Source organism: Pinus tabuliformis, chromosome X, assembly GCF_031772625.1.
Source record: "Pinus tabuliformis cultivar Carrire ecotype Pingquan chromosome X, CPIR1, whole genome shotgun sequence".
In the NCBI taxonomy this organism is placed as follows: Eukaryota; Viridiplantae; Streptophyta; class Pinopsida; order Pinales; family Pinaceae; genus Pinus; species Pinus tabuliformis.
The window spans coordinates 1,057,689,832-1,057,711,009 of NC_142308.1; positions in this window are offsets into that span (position 1 = coordinate 1,057,689,832).

Here is a 21,178-nt window from a genome sequence, read left to right on the forward strand (position 1 = left end):
AACCGGTTCCAAATCTCCTACTAAAGTTAGAACAAGTGTTCCAACGACATCAGAGACTCCGGTTACTCCAAACATTTATGAAATCCCTGCCTCTACAGAAAAAGTTCAGCAGCCACAGAAGGACAGTGATACTGATCTTAGTCTGAGAGTAAACACTTGTGTTACCGAACCAGTTCCATCTACAACCGGTTCGGAGAGTCTTGCTCTTCAAACATCTGTCGCTGCCGATTTCACACCTTCTTCGGCACCAGAAATATTCTACGGACCTGACGGTCTTCCCCTTCCACCTCGTCTAATTGCCATAGAAGAAATTGTAGAAGATCCTCAAACAAGTACTCCAACGCAATTTGGAGTCGGGATCACTCTATATCCTTCTTCGTCAGAAGTTAGTCTACCACCAGCGGAAGCTCCTGTAGAATCGCTAGGTAATCTTTTGGATAGACTACAAATGTCTGAACAACAATGAACATCTAGGACTGTGAAGTCTGACACAGCGACAACAGAACTCCCTGCTATCACTCCGACAATGTTCGCCGGTATACCATCTGTCCCGACTAGCTCTCAACCGCTAGAAGGAGTCCACTCAGGGGCTATCTTGACAGTATGGTATGTTCCTGTTTGTTCATCCGGAATAATATCCGGAAACTCTTATGTTGAGTCTCAACAAATTGATGCATTTGGAGGTCAATTTGGGCAGTTCGGCCCCCAAGGGCAAACAATTCCCTTGAGTTTTGGATTACCACCGTATGGGGGGCAGTATACCCTTTCATTATCCCCTCCGGGAGGATATCCATACGAGAGTTCACAACAACATTCAGGTTATACTGGAATTACCTCAAGCGGTTGGGTACCTATACCTCAACAACCAAGAGTTGTATACTCGATGCAACAATGCTTACCTACGTCAAATATTCCAACTACGCCAGCTATTGTGACGGTGTCGCAAGTTCAAGCGCTGCCTGTTGTATGCCAACCTCAGGTATCTCAGGTTGTAATGCAACAGCCCTTTGACCCTGCGACTCAACCACAATCGCCGACTAGTGGAACGACACAGGTTCAAACGGGTACAATTACCCCTCATCTTGGTCAAACTGTTAGTATCGGGCAACAACACATGGCTTCACAACCATGGCTGGTGCAATACCAACAACCGCAATTCCAACAAGTATACCAAGGTTCTGAGCAACAAATCTTTGCTAACAGTGGACAGCCGCACATTCAAAACGGTCAAAATCAACCATTTTACAATGGTCATGTCCACCAACCTTACCAAACATACCAGCATCAAATGCATTATGCCGGTATGCAAAGACCAACTGCTCAGGCAATCCCATCTTATCCTGGGTATGCTTCGCCTAACCTGAATCAGCAGTTACCCTTTGTGGCAACTTTGGAGTTACCTGATTTGAACCGGTTAACCAACGATCCAATTGCTTACGCCCCTTGGTGGCCAGCGATTCCGCATAAACTTCCATCAGATATTCCTAAATTTAATGGAAATCCGGGTGAAGATCCATCGAATCACGTGATGACCTTTCATCTATGGTGTTCATCAAACACCCTAAATGATGATTCGATAAGACTTCGCCTCTTTCAGAGGACGTTAACGGGTCCGGCGACAAAATGGTACATCGAATTGCCTAGAGCTTCGTTCGACAACTTCAGTACCTTAGCCACAACCTTTTTAACCCATTTTCAGTTACCAATAAGGTACGAAACGGGAACAGAACTTCTTACCAATTTCAAACAGACGACGGCCACTCACATATCTGATCATATACATGAATGGCGACGTCGTCGTAGAATGGTAAAAACGTATGTCCCCGATCAGCTCTTAGCTGAATGGTTTATCAAGTCATTACTACCTTCCATCACGGAAGATGTGGCAAAGGGGGGAGTCGTAACAGAAGAGCAAGTTATCGCTCGTGCGCAATATCTGGATTTGATTTACACTCAGTCCGGCACGCTCTATGATAAAATACCTGACGCCCCTAGACCGGAATTCTCAATTCCTCCTCCTCCTAAATCGAACAATGACTCTCATGCTGGTGATGGCGTGATTGGCACAACAGACACGAAATCGACAAAGGCTACATCCAAAAAGGCCCGTAAGATTTCAGGTCAAAATGCAAAAGATGAACTTCTTGCTTCGGAAGTAAATGCCGTATCAACAGATAAAGGCAAAGAAACCAAACAACCAGGGAGCAAGAAAAAAGGCAAAGGGAAGAAGAAGAAACAGACGGAATCATCACCTGAAAAATCTTCTTCAAACCCTCCTGGAGATAGGAAACCAAAAAATCCATGCCTTATATGCGATGAGGATCATTGGACCGCAAATTGTCCACACAGAGCTGAAGTTAAGAAACTCTTCAAGAATTCGAAAACCTCCGCAGTGTTAACTGATCCGTTTCCAAATCCAGGAACAAATCTGGTTGAAAGTGAAAATGCTTCCCCGTCTCAAGTGCTAATGTTGTCGGTTTCAAAACAGCAAAATGATGCTTTGATATCGACAAGGAATAAAGATTATGGGAATCCACAGCTGTCGAACAACAAGGATAAAGATCAACCCAGTAGTTCGACAACAACTTCGACATAAGTTGCGCCACCCATCATCCCTGAATTGACAATAAAACCGCCAAAGGGAGTAGTACACAAGTCGACATTTAATCCCCGCGCTAGAGCGGCACAACATTATAATATAGTGGAAGATTTGGCCCAATCGCCATCCGCTATGTCGACTCTTGAAGTACTACAGAATTGCCCATCCCAAAGGCAGGCTTTATTATCAGCGATTGGTGGGATAGACCCAAAGGATTCCAATCTTGTATCCTTCGATCATAAAGGATACGATCCTCAATTACCAGCTCAACTAGCTTTCCTTGTTCAAGTGAAAGCCCTCAACAAAATTGTTCATCGAACAATTATTGATGAGGGGGCATCTACATGCATTATGTCGATGAGTTGCTGGAAAACTTTAGGATCTCCAACCTTGTCGCGATCTTCGACGACATTAAAAGCATTCGACGGAAGGACATATACCCCATATGGTATCCTAAGTAACTTGAAAGTTGAACTAGGAGGGAAAACGGTAGAAATAGATGTTGAAGTCATCGATGGGAATCTTGATTACAACATCCTACTAGGAAGACCATGGATATATGCTATGGCAGCTGTTGTGTCGACCTATTTTAGGAAGATTGCATTTCCCTTTCAAGGAAGGATTACAATCGTCGATCAACAAAACTTCCTCCCCAATGGTTCTCAAGTTACAGGAAGCATTCCCATGATCCATGGAAGCCCCCATTCGCTTCAGAATATCGGAGTAGGCCTACTAAAAGATGCTATACTAATGGGAACTTTCGCCTTTCCACCTCCAATCAACTTGGCGGAAGTGGCATCAATAGGAACCTGCAATATGATATCTTCTAAAAAGATCTCAGAAAACGATATCGATATGGATCATGTAATGGTTTTGCCCCCAAGCCCAACGGAAGTATTGTAGCAATCAATGTTCCTAGCATGGGAGGCAAACCCAAATCAGCGCTCATCAAGCGTTTGGATAGATAGGTCTAGAGAATATGGTACCCCTTCAGATCCTTGGTCGCGAGTGCATGTCACCGACGAAGGAATTGTCCAATCAATGGTAATTGAAGGGGCACCATGGAATGATTCCCACCATCGTTCCCTTCTTCCGAATTGTGGAGAAGATACTCAAGATGACCTTTATCATCCTTCAGTTTTTGAATTCCTATCAAATACTGTAAACACGGTGGATTCCGAGCGAAACTTGTCCAACATTGAAGAGACAATCGCCATAAATATCTCGACCAAAACAGATGTTGTAGAGAATATTTATGTTGGCAAATGTTGTTCTCCTTCAGAACTGGAAATATATAACGCTCTTTTTCGCGAATTCAGAGATGTATTTGCTTGGTCATACAGTGAAATGCCAGGCATTGACTCGAGTATCGTTGAACACGAAATTAAGATGTATCCAGATGTCAAACCAGTACGACAACGGCTAAGGCAGGTGCACCCCAAGAAAGTCGCTGCCATTAAGGCAGAAGTTGAAAAACTTCTCCATGCTGGTTTCATCTACCCGGTTCCTCTAACCGATTGGGTATCGAATATTGTCCCTGTTATGAAAAAACAAGGAACAATTAGAGTGTGCGTCGATTATAGGGATGTAAATCAAGCTTGTCCAAAAGACAACTACCCTACACCCTTCATTGACCAAATAATTGATGAATGTGCCGGATGCGAAATCTTTTCATTCATGGATGGATTCTCCGGGTATAATCAAATAAATATCTGCCCACAGGACCAGTCAAAGACTGCATTTATTTGTCCATGGGGCACATTCGCATATCGAAAATTACCCTTTGGTTTGAAGAACGCAGGGGCGACGTTTCAGAGGGAAATGAATTATGCCTTCCACGACATCAAAAACATCGTTCAACCATACCTCGACGACCTTCCGGCTCATTCGCGAAAACGGACTGATCACCCGCAACATTTAAGAGCGATATTTCTACGTTGCCGACACTACAAGATACGACTCAATCCACACAAATGTGTATTTTGCGTCAGTTCTGGTCGTTTGCTTGGCTTTGTAGTCTCAAAGGACGGAATTCGTCTCGACCCATGTAAGGTCCAGGCAATCATAAATTTGCCTCCACCTTCGAATTTGCTTCAGATTCAGAAACTCCAAGGGAAAGCAAACTTTCTGAGGAGGTTCATTCCAAATTACGTCGAACTTGCTAAAGGTTATACACGTCTTTTGAAAAAGGAAGTTCCCTTTGTCTGGGATCAGGTCGCGCAAGCTTCCTTTGATGCTTTAAAAGAATCCCTAATGAAAGCATCATTAATGTATGCTCCTGATTATCAAAAAGATTTTAACCTGTATCTGGCTGCAGCGGATACAACCATCGCAATGGTTTTAGTTCAAGAAGTCGATGGAATTGAACATCCTATATATTATTTAAGTAAAAACTTAAATGATACAGAAAGCAAATATTCTTACGTTGAAAAGCTAGCACTCGCAGCTGTTCAAGCGATACAGAGATTTCGACACTATGTCCTCTTTCGGAAAACTACCATTCTGTCAGATTGCAACCCCATGACTTATATATTGTCGCGACAGTTGCTGGGGGGCAAATATTCAAAATGGATAGCAATCCTACAAGAGTTTGATCTGGAATTTGTAAAATCCAAGTCGAAGAAAGCTCTAGTATTCGCAGAATTATTATGCGATCTCCCATCGTCGTCCAACGATGACACATCTGAAGAAACAATCGTGGACGAAAATTTGTTTCTGATATCTGCAAGCAATGAGTGGTATGGAGATATAATCATTTATCTCCAAACCCAAAAATACAGGCCAAACACCTCACACTCCGAACAAAAACGTATTCGATACCAAGCAAAAGACTACATGATCGTCGGTGATACACTTTACCGTCGTGGTATCGATACAGTTCTGAGAAGGTGCCTCACCCATGAGGAGGCCGAAAAAGTCCTGAATGATTGTCATTCAGGCGCGTGTGGGGGGCATCAGTCTGGATATGCTACAACGCAAAAAATCTTACGAGCAGGATACTTCTGGCCAACAATGTTCAAAGATTGCATAACCGCAGTCAGAAGTTGCCATGCTTGTCAAATTTTCGATAGCAAAACCAGAAGACCACCCGCACCTCTGCAGCCAATAGTTGTTGTTGGGCCATTCGCCAAATGGGGCATCGATTTCATGACATGTAACCCCACCTCGACCGGGGGGCATGGGTATATCATAGTCGCAGTTGACTATTTTACCAAATGGGCCGAGGCAATGCCTACATTATATAATACTGGTGAAACAGCTGCCCTCTTTTTTTTCAATCATGTAGTCGCCAGATTCGGCGTACCACAGGCTATAGTCACAGATCATGGATCGCATTTTCGCAATCACATGATGGTCGAATTAGCTGCCAAACTAGGGTTGTCTCACGACCGCTCCACTCCATATTATCCACAAGCCAACGGACAAGTTGAAGTAATCAACAAGGTCCTAAAGCGCACGCTGCAAAGGATGATTGGAGTTCACAAGAGAAAATGGCACCTAATCTTGTACTCAGCTTTGTGGGCTTACCGAACATCGGTAAGGAATGCAATCGGGTTTACACCTTTCCAACTGGTATATGGCCTGGAAGCAGTCTTACCAATCCAGTGTGAAATCTCGTCTCTCAAACTCGCAATTGATCTCCTCCCCGGAACTTCAGAAGAAGAAGCTCGTTTCTTGGAATTAATCCAATTGGATGAACCATGTCGTGATGCCGCTTTGGCTAACGAAGCCCATAAGAAACGAGTCAAGGCGCAGTTCAACAAAAATGTCAAAACCCGTGTCTTCTTAGAAGGTGACTTGGTCTTGCTTTACGACCAAGAATCCGATAAATTGGGAGCAGGTAAATTTAAGTCTTTATGGATGGACCCCTATATTGTTAAACGAGTGTTAGCAAAAAGAGCCTACGAGTTAATGGATTATGACGGAATCCCACTGGCACAACCTCGTAATGGGTTGTACCTCAAGCGTTACTATGCGTAATGGTAACCTGTATGCTTTTGTTATGTTTTTGTTTTCGCTAAAGTGTTTATTTTGGTCAAGTAATCCACTTTTTACATTTATTGCAGATGTCAAACCTATTGGAGTCATGTGTTGGATATGCCGACGGAGCGAGTCGTAGTTCGCGGAACCTATCCTCCGCAGCCTGGGCTATTTTTGATCCAAGCGGCGAGTTAGTGAGTTTCAGAGGGGTATGTATTGGTCGATCAACAAATAACATCGCTGAATATAGCGCGTTGATAGAACTTCTCTCTGATGCCATCACACATGGTATACGCCGACTAATTGTCAGGCTAGACTCACAGCTCGTAATACTACAACTCAATGGTATATATTCCGTCCGAAACCCAGCTATTTATTGCATGTTCCTAAGGGTTAAGATTTTGGAAAGACAATTTGATTTTATTCAATACCAACATATTTCCAGAAACTTAAACACATTAACTGACTCATTAGCAAATTATGTGTTAGATAGACATTTGCAACATTTATAAAAAGAAACACACCATCAATATTTGCATGTGGATCATGTAACTTAACCAAAGTAAAACTCCAAAAATCAAAAATATATATAACTGTTTATGGTTTACACATAATGTTCTGTAACCAAGACAAAATCGGTCAAATGACCCAAAAACTCAAAATGCTAGGGGGCACCCTAGTCTAATGATGCTCGTGATAGCAAGTCACAGCCTGTGCGATCATGCGTAAGAGACGAGTCCATCGTCTTGGCACACCAGTAGTATGCCGCTGTAACCGCAAAGGTAGCTCGTCAGTCCTCACATCTGGAATACCAAGAGTGAGGCCCTCAACCTGCTCTTGTAATGCTGTGAGAGTCTCGGCCACATCGAGGTCACGAAGAATAGCCCTTCCGACGGCCTCTCCTGCTGGAGCAGCAGCTGGTACTCTCAGGCGAACTACTGGACGAACAGGACCAACATCTGCATGTACACATGAGTTTGATTAAAGTCTTGATAGAATAAAGCACAAGGACATTATAAACAAAAAAACGATAAACAGGGATATGGTCAAAGATTTTACCAATGGCGCCCCACTGTTCGCCATCCGGCAGTACTAAATCTGGATCACCTCGGAAGTCCATGCCAGCGTATGGATACTCGGAATAAACCATCTCCTGACGATCAAACCACCTGAAGAAGGTATCAGAAAATGAAATCTGAGACTGGCCAGCATGCCTAGACATATGGTCAACCCATCTCTGCATACGTGGTTCAGTAGGAGAAGGTAAATCGAGTGCAATATACTGCGGCTGCATCAGTGGTATCTTCTCCAAGGCAAAGGCGGTCAAAATAGAACCATACCCAAAGTTCTTCAACCTCCCGCTCTTTATCTTGGTCAACTGTTCTTTCATCACAAGAAGTACTGCGTCGCACCAGTTGAACACCTTCGGTTGGAGGCATTCCAAGGCATGCTGCATGTAAGATCGGTTGACTACATGAAGAGCCGCACCACTGACCATCCTACCAAAAGTAAACAGAATAGTCCTGAGGGACCTGTCAGTGACATCACGAATGATGATCTTGCCGTCTTTACTCGGCTGAGATCCTTCTCTGCAGTACCGACAAACATAATCTCACAGAGTCGCCTCCTCGGGCCGAACCTGACAAAGAGATGGGGGCACCCCGCCTCGACAAGCCAGTCAAGAAATAGATGTCTACTACAGTCAAGGGGATAGATTTGCCCCTGATCTGGAAAACCTGATTGGTAGGATTCCAAGCATTGAGCAAATACTGCAGTAAGTTGATCTGTTGTCTCATGCTAGAAATGCGGAAGAACTTCAGCAAGCCACAGTTCCGCAGTGCGTTCACTGTAACCGGATCATGTAGGGCAAGCATGTCCTCTTCTTCATGCTCACGTTCTCGCCATGTAATGGTCATCTTACTCCAAAGATCTCTGAAAAACAAACAAGAGAAGAGTTAGATCCTAATTTTGGTAAGAAACAGGCAAAATTTCCATCAAAAATTGTGCATCAAATTCCCTTTTTGCGCCCAACGCACCTGCAGCAGTGTTCTAGGTGCGTTGAATGTCAGATAGCCTTTAAACAGTTCAACATTCAACGCAACTTTCGATACACAGAGGGTGCGCTGAAGGCAAAACGAGTTCTTCAAACCCCAGGGGCTCAGAAAAGCTAGGAATCAAGCTCAAAATGCAGAATGGAAACCATGAAATGAAAGAGCTCAGGTTTAGCTCCTACTTGGTTCAGACGGCGCCGAGAATCATTCACAGAATCTCCCGAAATCAGCTGATGAAAATCAAGGGGGAAAAGCACCTCCAAAGCTCCAACAAACCAAAGTTCAAATGAAATGGTAAAATGAGAGGTAAAAACACTTTTTCATTACTTTTACGTAGTTCAAAGTAAAATATTAGTGTTCTAACTCGTTTTCAAGCATATATTGTTCATTTCTGACTAGTTTGATGAAGCAGTTGAAAATACAATACGATCTTTGAAAGAACAAAGCTATTTATGGTAAAATCAAAATAGGACCATCTGATCGAGCAGTTTTAGCACATAGTTCAAGCTCGTTAAAAAATAAACATAAGTCATGAGCAAATGTTTCCACCCGCGTTTAAGCTTGTTAAAAAATGAACTATTCCCCGGTAAATAACCATCGTGAATGTAGTACTTCAGCCATTAAAGCCTTGGTCGTGTTTGCACCGTCACCTCCACTTTTGCATTGGCCGATCATTCACCTCCATTTGATTGTTTACCCATTTTGAGGAACAGCTGCGAAGAGTGATTTCACTAGCCATCCTTGTGACACTGCCGTGATTGGAAAATTCCAAACCTTACCTGGAATCAGCTGCTACCCGTTTTATCACTCGTTCCTCAAAAGACGAGTCTCCTTTAAGCTCTTTTCAACTGACTCGTAAAATATGAAAAGATTGCCGAGCCATTGGCCTCTCCAGCTCGTTAAAGGGACAGGAAGTGCTATCCCTTCTCTAGATTTTAATCTTTTTTGGACCTGAGGGATTATTACACAAAAAGATCGAGCGCTTGTTTTGTTCGGCTCGTTAAAAGTATCGAAAATCCATCCCTTCTGTATTGTTTTATACTTTTTCGGACTTAAGGGATTAGATGACGAAAAAGGAATTTTGGAGTTACCTTTACGTTCCTTTTCAGACTCTAAAATTGAAAAGGACCGAGTTATCTTTGTCGTTAAACTCGTTAAAAAGATTAATAGCGACAAACTTGTCTATAGACGAGAACGAGTTTCACTATCGCTAGGCTCGTTAAAACATAGCGATGGGTTTGACCGAAGGGCAAATTATAGAACAAGCATATGTTATCCTCCTCAAGCTTGACAAAAATAAAGAGGTACTGGTCAGCAATGACTGGGGAAAAATTGGGAAGAAAACTCAAAGAAACTTTGTTGGTAGCAAGTCGCTCTTGAACATGACACTTCCGCTCCATGTCCGAGTCGGGTTGGGTTGTTTCATTCACCGGTCACATCACCATGGTCACGCCATACCATCCACATTTGGGGTTAATGCTACCAATCCATCACATCAGTGTCGCCGATATGTTCAAGAGAAGTCATTCAGAGAATTCACCTGTGTCTCACCCACTGCCATACATTATACTCCATTCTTTCATGACCGCCACCCTGAACCTTATATCACCAGATCGTTTTCACCTCCATTAAAATCATTTGCTCCGTTCTGTGTCATTGATGTGGGATTCATTAAGGCCCTCCTATGACGGATCACTTCTTGTCGACATCAGCTCATTATTAAGAAGTTGATCTAGGAACACCCCATTCAGTACTTTGAAGCTTGCATGCCTCAATGGCAAGTTTCTCACTTCCGGCGACAGGTTTACATCAATGGCCTTCGACCGAAAGATTTTGCGTGGTGTTCGACGCCAAGTCCTTTATTCACACCACGTGAATTGTACTGCAGTACCTTGAGGGTCATTATCATTATCGGTGATTCCTCTCGCGCTTGTTAACAGTTTACATCATTGACTGGTAATCAAGCGATGTCTTTCCATGTTCGACTTCAGAACATTTCTCACATGGATCGACTTGTACTTTGAGTGAAGATCGGACGAGATTGAAGACCCCAGATCTAGTTTCATCCATCCGGGCTGCGATATATATTCAGGGAAATAAAGACATTAAATGTACATCATTGCAGCACAGATAATCATCCTATCAAAAGGATGATGGCTCTACCAGAATCATCAGTCTACACTCAGACGATTGTCTGTCCTATGTACATGAAATTGAATTTATAAAGCTGAGCATGGGAATGCCCGCCTCAGCTAGATCATGAAAATATTATGAAGATAATGTATTGTATTGTATCTTATTACAGGTCTCCTCCCAGCATTGAAAAAACTTCGAATCCTCATAATAAAGCATTTCACCCGACACCAAAAGGTTAACGACCTCATACTTTTGGGGGCAACTGTTATAGACATTTTTGTGCCCTACAACCCCAAGCAAGGGCTCCTAAGTCCCTAAAAGTGTTGTTCTAACCCCTAAAGGAACAAGGTCAACAGATTACAGCTTCTCCCAGAAGTTCTCCATGAGAAACTACTCAGAATTGGTGAAAACAGGATCATTGCAGTTGCTCCACTGGCTAGGTGCGTTGCATCTCACCCAAATACACTGTGAGGGTGCGTTGCATTTCAAAAGTCCCTTCTGTGGGGTGCGATGGGCGAGAAATGACAAATGGCAGTGTCATTCCGTGAGGTGGAGAGGCAATGGAAGCTTCCAGAATCTTCTCCTGTGACACTTGCCTCACTGAATTCGACCAAGGATGAGTAAGAGGCCCTCAGTCTCCAAGTGGAAGCAAGAACTGTCAGAGAGAAGACACTAATCAAATCACAAGCTGACTCATCCCCCTTACAGATATCTATATATGGATCCCTCATCCCAGAGATCCAGAGGCTGGAATTTTGCATATTGTAAGGAATTGCTGTTGGTTTCTAGAGACAAACATTAGATTGTTGGGTGATCTAAGCTTTGTTTGAGGTGAAGAGGGACTTCTTTGCTCGGAGGTTGATGCTGGGTCGGAATAACTGGTTGTAACTCCTCCTGGATTTTTCTTGTTTATCAATAAAAGCTATTTGAGTTTTTCTCCATGCTTTTGTATCATTGATGCTTGTTACATTTGTATGGTCAATTTACATCTGATCCTAGATTGTTTATGATTATAGATCCATGTCTTTGTATAGTGCTATGATTCTGTGATCTTACAGGTACTTTGTGAAGCTGGGCGTGCAAAGGAGCAGGTAGCTGGGGACTATCAAAGAAGACAGGGATCGAATCAAGGGATTAGCGCAAGACAGAGGTTGGTCTTTTTATTCCTCTCTATCTATAATTCGTAAAGGAAAAACATAAGTAGCTTTTCTCTATTTGTTTCTAAGGCAGCTGTCACACCTTAGTGGGATAGAGCAGTTCTAAATAGACACTTTTCCCTGTAACAATGATGATGAGTATGATTAAGGGTTGTGTTAGTGGAAGAGGGTGAAGATGCTTGTGAATAAGAAGATGAAGAAGATGGTGGAGAGGGTGGAGGTTTGTCTCCATTTCAATTACCTCTTCCTGAAGAGCCTTCTCCTTTGGAAGGTTTAGAACTTTCCCCTTGCAACCTGATATTCCTCTCTTCATAGAGGACCTTCATCTCCTCTATCATATCAAAGAAAACCTTTCTAAAGGTATTCTCATCTTCTGTCATGTTTGTAGATTCTCCTTCATGATACATGATCTCTGGAGTCTCAACTACAACTTGAGGATGAACTAGTGTTGGAGATTGTGGCAACCTTTCTCTCCTTCCCCTTGACCCAACTGGGCTTCCAACCAATATCCCTTCTCCTCTTTTGAGTTTTAAACTTGTAAGCATGACATAAACTTGAAAATAATTAAATCCTTCTTTCACAAATCAAACCTAGTGCTCCGATACCAAAATGATCTAATTTAGAATATTAGATTGCTGTGCTAAGATCCTCCTCAAATTAGAAACAAAATGCTTTCATTGTGCTTAAGGATTCATGAATTTTTGCAAGTGAAATGATGAGTTTTTATGTTAATATTATGAGTAATTTAACATAAATAAGAGACTGAACAACAATGTAACCATGTACAAAACATCATCAAAAACACATTACAACAAGAACATGATAAATGAGTTCACCCCTCTTGGGTTATGTCTCCTTGGTCTAGTTTACAATGGATTGGGCCTCTCTAATATGCTCAAAAGTGTAAAAAGATGTGTTTACAATGCTCAAATGCTTCTGAAACCTGCTCCAATGAGTCCAACGTGTTAAAAAATGGTACCCCAGCCTCTTTCTACTCCTCATTTGATCTAAAAATACCTTAGTATGACTTCTTCCAGTCTTTCCTCCAAATCTGGCTAACTGCCAGTTAAATTCATTATTTGGAGTTAATTCTGATAGTTCTGCCGAAATTGGTGGTCCTGCCAAGTTCCACACCATTCTAACAAAATTTATTTTTGAACATAATTTTGAGCACTTGATCACTCATTCACTTACAATCTCTTGGTCTCGAAATATTAGCCAAGAATAATAAAATCCATATTAGTCTTAATCTAATTACATAAGCATTAGAGTCATGCAATTATTTATAAAGAAATTTTTTCTTGAAATAATTTTATAAATGTTATTTTTAGTCCATTCATGGATGGATCCCCCACAACAACCCCCTACCCCCCCCATGTTATAATCAAGCATGGTAAGTTCTGAACATTTTACCACAATCAACAGGTTGTAACTAGGTTAATATGAGGGTGCCTAAGTTCCAAGTATGTCACTTTGAGGGGATCAAGAGAGGTTGAACCCAAGATCTCCATAGATTTGGGGGTGAGGTCTCATGTTTGACTTATGACCACTTGAGCTAACTATATTTAGTAATTGTAACTAGAGGATTTAGACTAATAAAGGCTACAACAAAGTTCACAACAATAAAGTACATCAAAAGAGATGCCATTCTTCATATTACAAACCAAAATGAGCAATTCAGAATAAAACTGAGATCTTGAAAGTCCTGTGGATATGTAAGGAACCTTTCAAAGAGGTAGGTGTAAATTTTGCAATATGTGCCTAGAAACTATAAAAAACATATCAGAAAATATCCAAGGCACAAAACAACTAATGCATTCATCCTTAAGCCCTATATAGGTTGCTTGTTTCCTTTGTTGGGGTTGCTTTTGTTGATGGTTTATGGGCTAGATTTATTTCTCCTGGATGTTAAAGCATTGAAGATGATAGAAGAGCCAAAGAACCAACTCTAGTTTGAATTTGTGTGACAAGTTGAATAACTATCAATCGAAGGTAACCCAATTTAGCTTCAAGGGCCAAAATATTCCTCTTTTGTTGCAACAATGTTCTCATAACGACACACTGATAAGAACTAGGAAGAGAACCCTTTTCGATCGATGTCCCCTTAAGAAAATGGCCAAGGTCTCCTCATGTCGCTTAAGAAACTGCCTTGTCTCTTGGATCTCCTTGTAATCCATTAAAATTAAGCTCCAGGCTTGGACATGAGACAAATTAAATATAACAACACAGGGAGGTCAAGGGACCTATTAGATGAAGGGACGCTAAAGTGACCCAAGAAAGGACAAAGTCGCCCCCCTCAACCAGAATGCATGCAAAAATAACAAACCAAAAATATATTGAAATAGGTAACTAGGTTCAGTCTTTATAAATATTAAATGTAATTTTGATTCTTGTATATTGTAAAAAGAAAGAAAGAAATATTATTATTATTTTAGCATCGGTTTCATGCTCAAGGTCAATTTATTTGTAGTTCAAGCACCCATTGAGTGCTTCTAGGGTTTTTCATAGAGTCAAGAAGTCAATTGAGTCATTGTCATAATGAAAGAAACCATTGGGAATCTTGTATCATGTCAAGAAAATTAGTGTAAGTCGATAAATGTCAAAAGACGCCCTCCAAGACAAGTTTTCCTAAGCAAAGGACAAGTCAGCCTAATAGGGGTTATTTGACCTCCACAAGAATCCGATATATACAAGTTGTTCGACCTCATTGAAATGAGATCCAAGGAGTTCATACAAGAACAAGGAGGGCAAGAAAAACCTAGTGAAGAGAAGGAGAATAAAAGGAAGTATTTTGGGACTGTTTTTGGGTCATCATCCTCCACACGTGTGAAGAAGAATTAGGGCATCTTTGACTACAGTAAGACCAAATTGTAGATCTATCAAGAAGCCAAGTTTTTGGTACCAAGAAGACCTACTTTGGAAGTCGAGTTATGTAGAAAGGGGAAGAACATCAAGTGAAGGAGAGAGAAGGTCATTGCAGCCATAAATATACCCACACATACTGGCGAAAATCAGAAAGTACTGGCAGAACGAAAAAGTGTAGTTCTAAAGCAACGACCAAATTTTGAAGTAAGGGTCGAAATTGCAGTCAATGAAGTGTAGTTGAAGCAGTTTCAGAGTAGTTTGACTTGGGTTGGCTTTGTGAAGGACAAGCTCATCAAAAGGAAAAGTTGACTTGGTTATGTATGGGTCTTTGGCAAGGGTCATAGGTCTTAAAATTCATCATTTGAAGATTCTATAAGAAGAGAAGAAATCTTGTGTGTTTTCCTCTTAAGAGGAGAGAATTTGGCCTTAGCTTGCAGCCTACATTTTGTGTCCTCTTGTCTCATTGATCTTCATTGTTTGGTAGTTTTTTGATGATAAAAGAACACCATATTAATCAATATAAGAAAAAGCTAACTACAAGTATATCAAGTTGAGTAAAATAAAATTGCAAGTAGTTATCAAAGAAAGAGAAATCACCCTAATCTAGCTACCCTTAGATTTCTCAACATGGTTTAAGAGCTAAGGTGACAACAAGAAGAAGGGGCAGCTTGAAGATCATAAATTTGAAGAAGAATACATAAGGACCAAGCATAAGGAGACCATCAAGGATATCTAAGAAGCATCAAGGAGGAATATCCATCACATCACAAGGATCACGTCATCTGAACTCTTGGAAGAAGAAGAAGACCTCAAAGTCCCTACCTCCATTCAAAAGGATGACTCTACACTTTAAGCATTATTGGGAATCTTACTCATTCTTCAATCATCTACCAAAGGAATCAATAAATATCACTCATCATCAAATTAATCTCCCTCACATTAAAGAAAGGATCACACCTCAAACATCCGTGAAGAAGATAATCAAGTCAACATCATTAAGGAAGCAATCGTCATAAAAATGGCATCTTCAATTATCAACGTCATCAAGAAGGAATCAAGTTGAATATATCATCATCAAAGGAACATCCTCACTTGACAAGTAAGTACTCTATATTTTATGTCTCAATCTACAATTAATTCTTTATGCAAGGAGAACAACAAACTTGTTGGGTCATCGTATTAGCTTGCATGGAAGAAAATAATAGATTTGATCCTCATATAAAATGAAGTTAGTGAATATTTCATGGGATCAATCACCAAACCTTCTCAAGAGAAATCTCAATCTCTATCGAAATATATGAAAGGAGAGATAAGGGCTCAAAGGATCCTCATTGAGTCAATCAATAATTCTCTCATCCCTTATGGAGAAAAGTTGAAGACATCAAAAGAGATCTATGAAAAGATGGTAGAATTGTTCTCTGTAAGCACTGCAAGAGAAATTATAGCATTAAGAACCAAACTATATAAGATGAATGTATCAGATGAATAAGGGGTAGCCTCATACCTTATTAGGGTATCTCAAATAAGAGATCAACTACAAGAACTTGGAGAAATAATGTTTGATCGAGAGATGACCAACATTGTACTCAATGCATTACTAGATAAATGTGAGAACTTTGTATAATATTGAAGAAACTAGATTAAAGGCGAAGATTGATGTTGGGTAAAATGAACAAACTCAAGAATATGCAACTATGGCAAGGAGGAAAGGAAAATTTGGGAAGTTTGAGCCTCGAAAGAAGTTTCTAAAGAAATTTGATATGTCTAAAATTCAATGCTATGAGTGTAATGAATATAAGAATTTGAAAAGGAATTGTCCTAAACTCAGGAAGGACAACAAGAAGAGAAAGTAAAGAAATGAATCCCATATCATATAAGAAATAGAAGAACCTGAAAAGAAGAATTCGAAGGAGGAAATGAAAGACCTCTACTATGACTGAGATATCATCATATAATTAGTTCCTTTGAGTTTGTAGAAGTTAGCAGTCATGATGGAAAGAATCATAAGTGTGATAGAATGCATTATAGAAGAGATAGAGATGACATCACCATAAAGGCATTGAAGGATAGTCGAAGTAGAAGTTCATATGGTTGAAATTGTCATCATAATAGAAAGGAAGTAGCTCATGACATAATCATTAGAATCATGTAAGAACAACAAAAGTAGTAGTTTATATGGTTGGGGAAAGTCATCTAGTAAGATAGAAGATAAAGAGATCATCATCCATCATCATCATTAGAAAGGAGCATTTGGAGAGTAAGGATCATCAAGATCCTTCATGAAAATCCTTGTTAGAAGGGTTCATCATTCTTCGAAGAAGAAAGTGTCACACAAATAGTCTACATTCCACAGTTTAGAAGGATAATGGTGTGATGACAATGATGTGCAACATGACAAGTTGGTTGAGGTATTCTCATATTCAAGCAAGGAAAGGAAGTTTCTAAAAGGAATTCTAGATGAACACATGAAGGAAGAGGTGTGTACACATTTGGTAATAGATAGATGAAGTCATGTCATCATATGGTTGCAGATATAATGGTTGAAAGATATATCTCATGAGCATGAAGAAGAATTTCTTCCATTAGAATGATACATGAAGGCATGTAGGCAATGTACCTTGAACTATTTTACATATTGGAAAAGATGAATCAACATAATATGACCTCATGAAGAATATGAGGAAGTTGGCAAAGGAACTATGTATAGAAGATCTCAAGGAAGCCATATGCAAAGAAGGTCAAAGAAGAGTTCATGAAATATGTATCTATGGTTACGTAAGATGAGATAACTGATCAGCGTCTAATAACAAGAAGGATTAGCTATGACATATCCATGAAGAAGGTATGAAAACATTTATATGTATGTTAGAGAAGGAGAACCTTGGTAGTGAATGTCTTGGAGATGGATTCATACATGTGCATGATATTGATGCTGCTAAAAGTTGATGTCATGATGAAAGACCATCATAAAGAGGTAACTTTAATTTCATGTTCATTTTATTTTTTGAGAAAGCATATGATTGGGTTGAAACAAAGATATCGAAAGCGGGTTGTGGACGTCACCTACAACTATTACTCATGAGATTGGATGGAAGATCCTGAAAGAAACATGACTTGGAAGAGGTAGTTGTGTGAAGGATAGCCGCATATAGACTAGAAGGTCACTTCCCAATGAAAATAAGGATGACATGACTATTGGTTCAAGGCTATGTTTTGTTGAAGGGAAGTGATGGAAAAGATGGTCGATTCCCTACGAAGAATTTTTGGAAGAAGAAGGCTCCATGATGAAGAAATTGAAGTATAAGACAAGATTCCAAAAGGAGGAGCCTTAAAAGCAGTTGATAGCACCAAGATCTCCAACAAAGAGAAATTAGTTGTTGTTGGTAACAAGTCCCTAGGTAAGAGGGAGCTTTGGTATATTCCTTTTATAACAATTTGTAGATCCTCCCTAGTTGAGAGGGAGATATAGACACATCATTATTGTCTTCATGATATGAAGAAAGAATGGAGGATTGGGTAAGCATATGAGACTGATAACGATACTCTTTGAGGATGTGGTAGGGCATACAATAGGTAAGAGTAATTGAAGAGGAAATTCCATGAGGATGTGTAAATCCAAGATGGGAATGGTCCTAGAAGGACTTACCTTGTGAACATCCAGATGGGGTATGTGCCTTGTGATACAATGATGAAGGTGTTTATAAATCATTGGTCTCCCAAACATTGTGTTCTAATCTTGTGGAGAGATAGATTTGTTAGTCAAGTCCTTTCTATGTGATAATGTTGGTTGATATGATGAGATGCACTAATACAATTTGAATAAATAACCTACGAGATGGCTTACCAATATGACTCTTCTTATGAGAATTCTTCACTATGAGAATGTCCAAGTACCTTGTATGTATTATGATTACATCCCCAGTAAAGAGTGATTGTTGAAATAGGTAACTAGGTTCGGTCTTAATAAATATGAAATGTACTCTTGATTCATGTATATTGTAAAAACAAAGAAAAAATATTATTATTATTTTTAGCATGTGTTTCATACTCAAGGTCAATTTATTTGTAGGTCAAGCACCCATTGAGTGCTTCTAGGGTTTGTCATAGAATCAAGAAGTGAATTGAGTCATTTTCATATATGAAAGACCCCATTGGTAATCTTGTATCATTTCAAGAAAATTATTGTAAGTCAAGAAATGTCAAAAGACACCCTCCAAGACAAGTCGGCCTAAGAAGAGGACAAGTTGGCCTCATAGGGGCTATTTGACCTCCACAAGAAGCTTATATATACAAGGTGTTCAAAATCATTGAAAGGAGATCCAAGAAGTTTGTACAAGCACAAGAAAGGCAAGAAAAACCTAGCGAAGAAAAGGATAATAAAAAGAATAACAAATCAAAGTATTTTGGGACTATTTTTGGGCCATCATCCTCCACACCCGCGAAGAAGAATTAGGGCATGTTTGACTCCAGTAATAATGAATTGAAAAGTTGTCAAGAAACCGAGTTTTTGGTACCAAGAATACCTATTTTAGAAGTCGAGTTATCTAGAAAGAGGAAGCACATCAAGTGAAGAACAGAGAATGTAATTTCAGCGATATATCTACCCACATGTGAAAAAATAAGAAAGTACCAGCAGGCTGAAAAAGTGCAGTTCTGAAGCAGTGACCAAATTCTGATGTAAGGGTTAAAATTGTAGTTAAGGAAGTGCAGTTGAAGCAATTTTGGAGTAGTTTGACTTGGGTTGGCTTTGTGAAGGACAAGCTCATCAAAAGGAGAAGTTGATTTGGTCTTAGAGGGGTCCTTGACAAGGGTCATAGGTCTTGGAATTCATCATTTGAAGATTCTATAAGAAGAGAAGAATTCTTGTGGGTTTTCCTCTGAAGAGGAGAGGTTTTGACCCTGACTTGCAACCTACATTTTGTGTCATCTTGTCTCATTGATCTTCATTTCTTCGTAATTGTTTGATGATAAAAGAACACCGTAATAATCAAGATAACAAGAAGTTAACTACAATTATATCAAGTTAAGTAAAATAAAATCACAAGAAATTATCAAAGAAAGAGAAAACACCTTAATTTAGCTACCCCTAGATTTCTCAACAAAATCATCCCAACATACCCCTTCTAAAAGAAAACTCAGTGAAGGAAAAAAATTCTTATTGGAGGATAACAAAACCATAGGAAGCGAGAAAACCCATAATCATTACTCTGCAAAGGATAAAATTAAAATTGAGATCCAAGAGTAGAAATCCCAATTTGAAAGAGAATGCACCAAAACGAAAAAGACAAAACTACAAGTCACTGTTTGGAAAATGAAGATGTCAGTTGAAGAATATCAACGCTAAAATCCAAAGGAGACTTCTTGAAACCTTAAATGGAGACCTGGAGGTCAAAGGAGAAAACCATGGTTTCCCCAGTTAAAAAAAAATATCCAAACACCCAACAAAGCAAGAGGCACTAAACCTTTGGCTATAGGAATGCAGTTGCTAAGCCATAAAATTCCCACTCTAATTCCCTTGAGCATGCATCAATGATTCAGGGTACAAGAATGTAAGTGTTAAGCGCTGAATATTATGCACTATGCACTAACTTGCCAATCATTGGCTTAGTGCACAATAGATCATCATAGGCTCTTTAGGATGATGCATACTAATGGGATTATAGATCATGCCAAATATTAAGCACCATGTAGTAATCCAATCATTGGCTTACTGTTTTTCCATCTTGTCCATTGGATGATAATAATGTGGTATTCAATGGACATCATGAAAAAATAATAAGCTAATCATTGGCTTATTGTCTGGTGCTTAATATTTTCTTATGGATCATGGTCTTCCTTTCATTTTATGGGATTATGGATCATGTAACATGGCTACACCAATGGTGACAAGGACTTCTCAAATTGCATGTCTTTGGAGGCGTGGAGGATCAAGCACAATTGGGATATTTTATCCATTGACCATTGCCCCATTCTTTCCGCTGCCTACGAGGAATGAATATCTAACCATTTACCAAGAATGAGGGTATTTATTCTCTCGAACTTGCTTGTAACTCAAAATTCACTTAGAACTACTAACTTTCCCAAGACCTATGTGATATGTTATTTAATATTTTTAAATAGTTATTTATAAAAATTACAGTTGGGTCCATGCATTTGTTAGTTGGATTTCCTTCAAATACATTATGGTAAATACATAAGCAATGAGCTTTAGTAGTAGTCATCTTGCTATTATAATTTTCACATACTCATGATTATATGATTTATTTTTTAAATATAGTAAGAAGAAATAAAAGCTATAACAGTGATATACAAATAAGGTAAATTACTAGTAGGAACCAACTTACACAGAACCAAACTACAATTTTCTAAGATTAAAAATAAAATTAAAT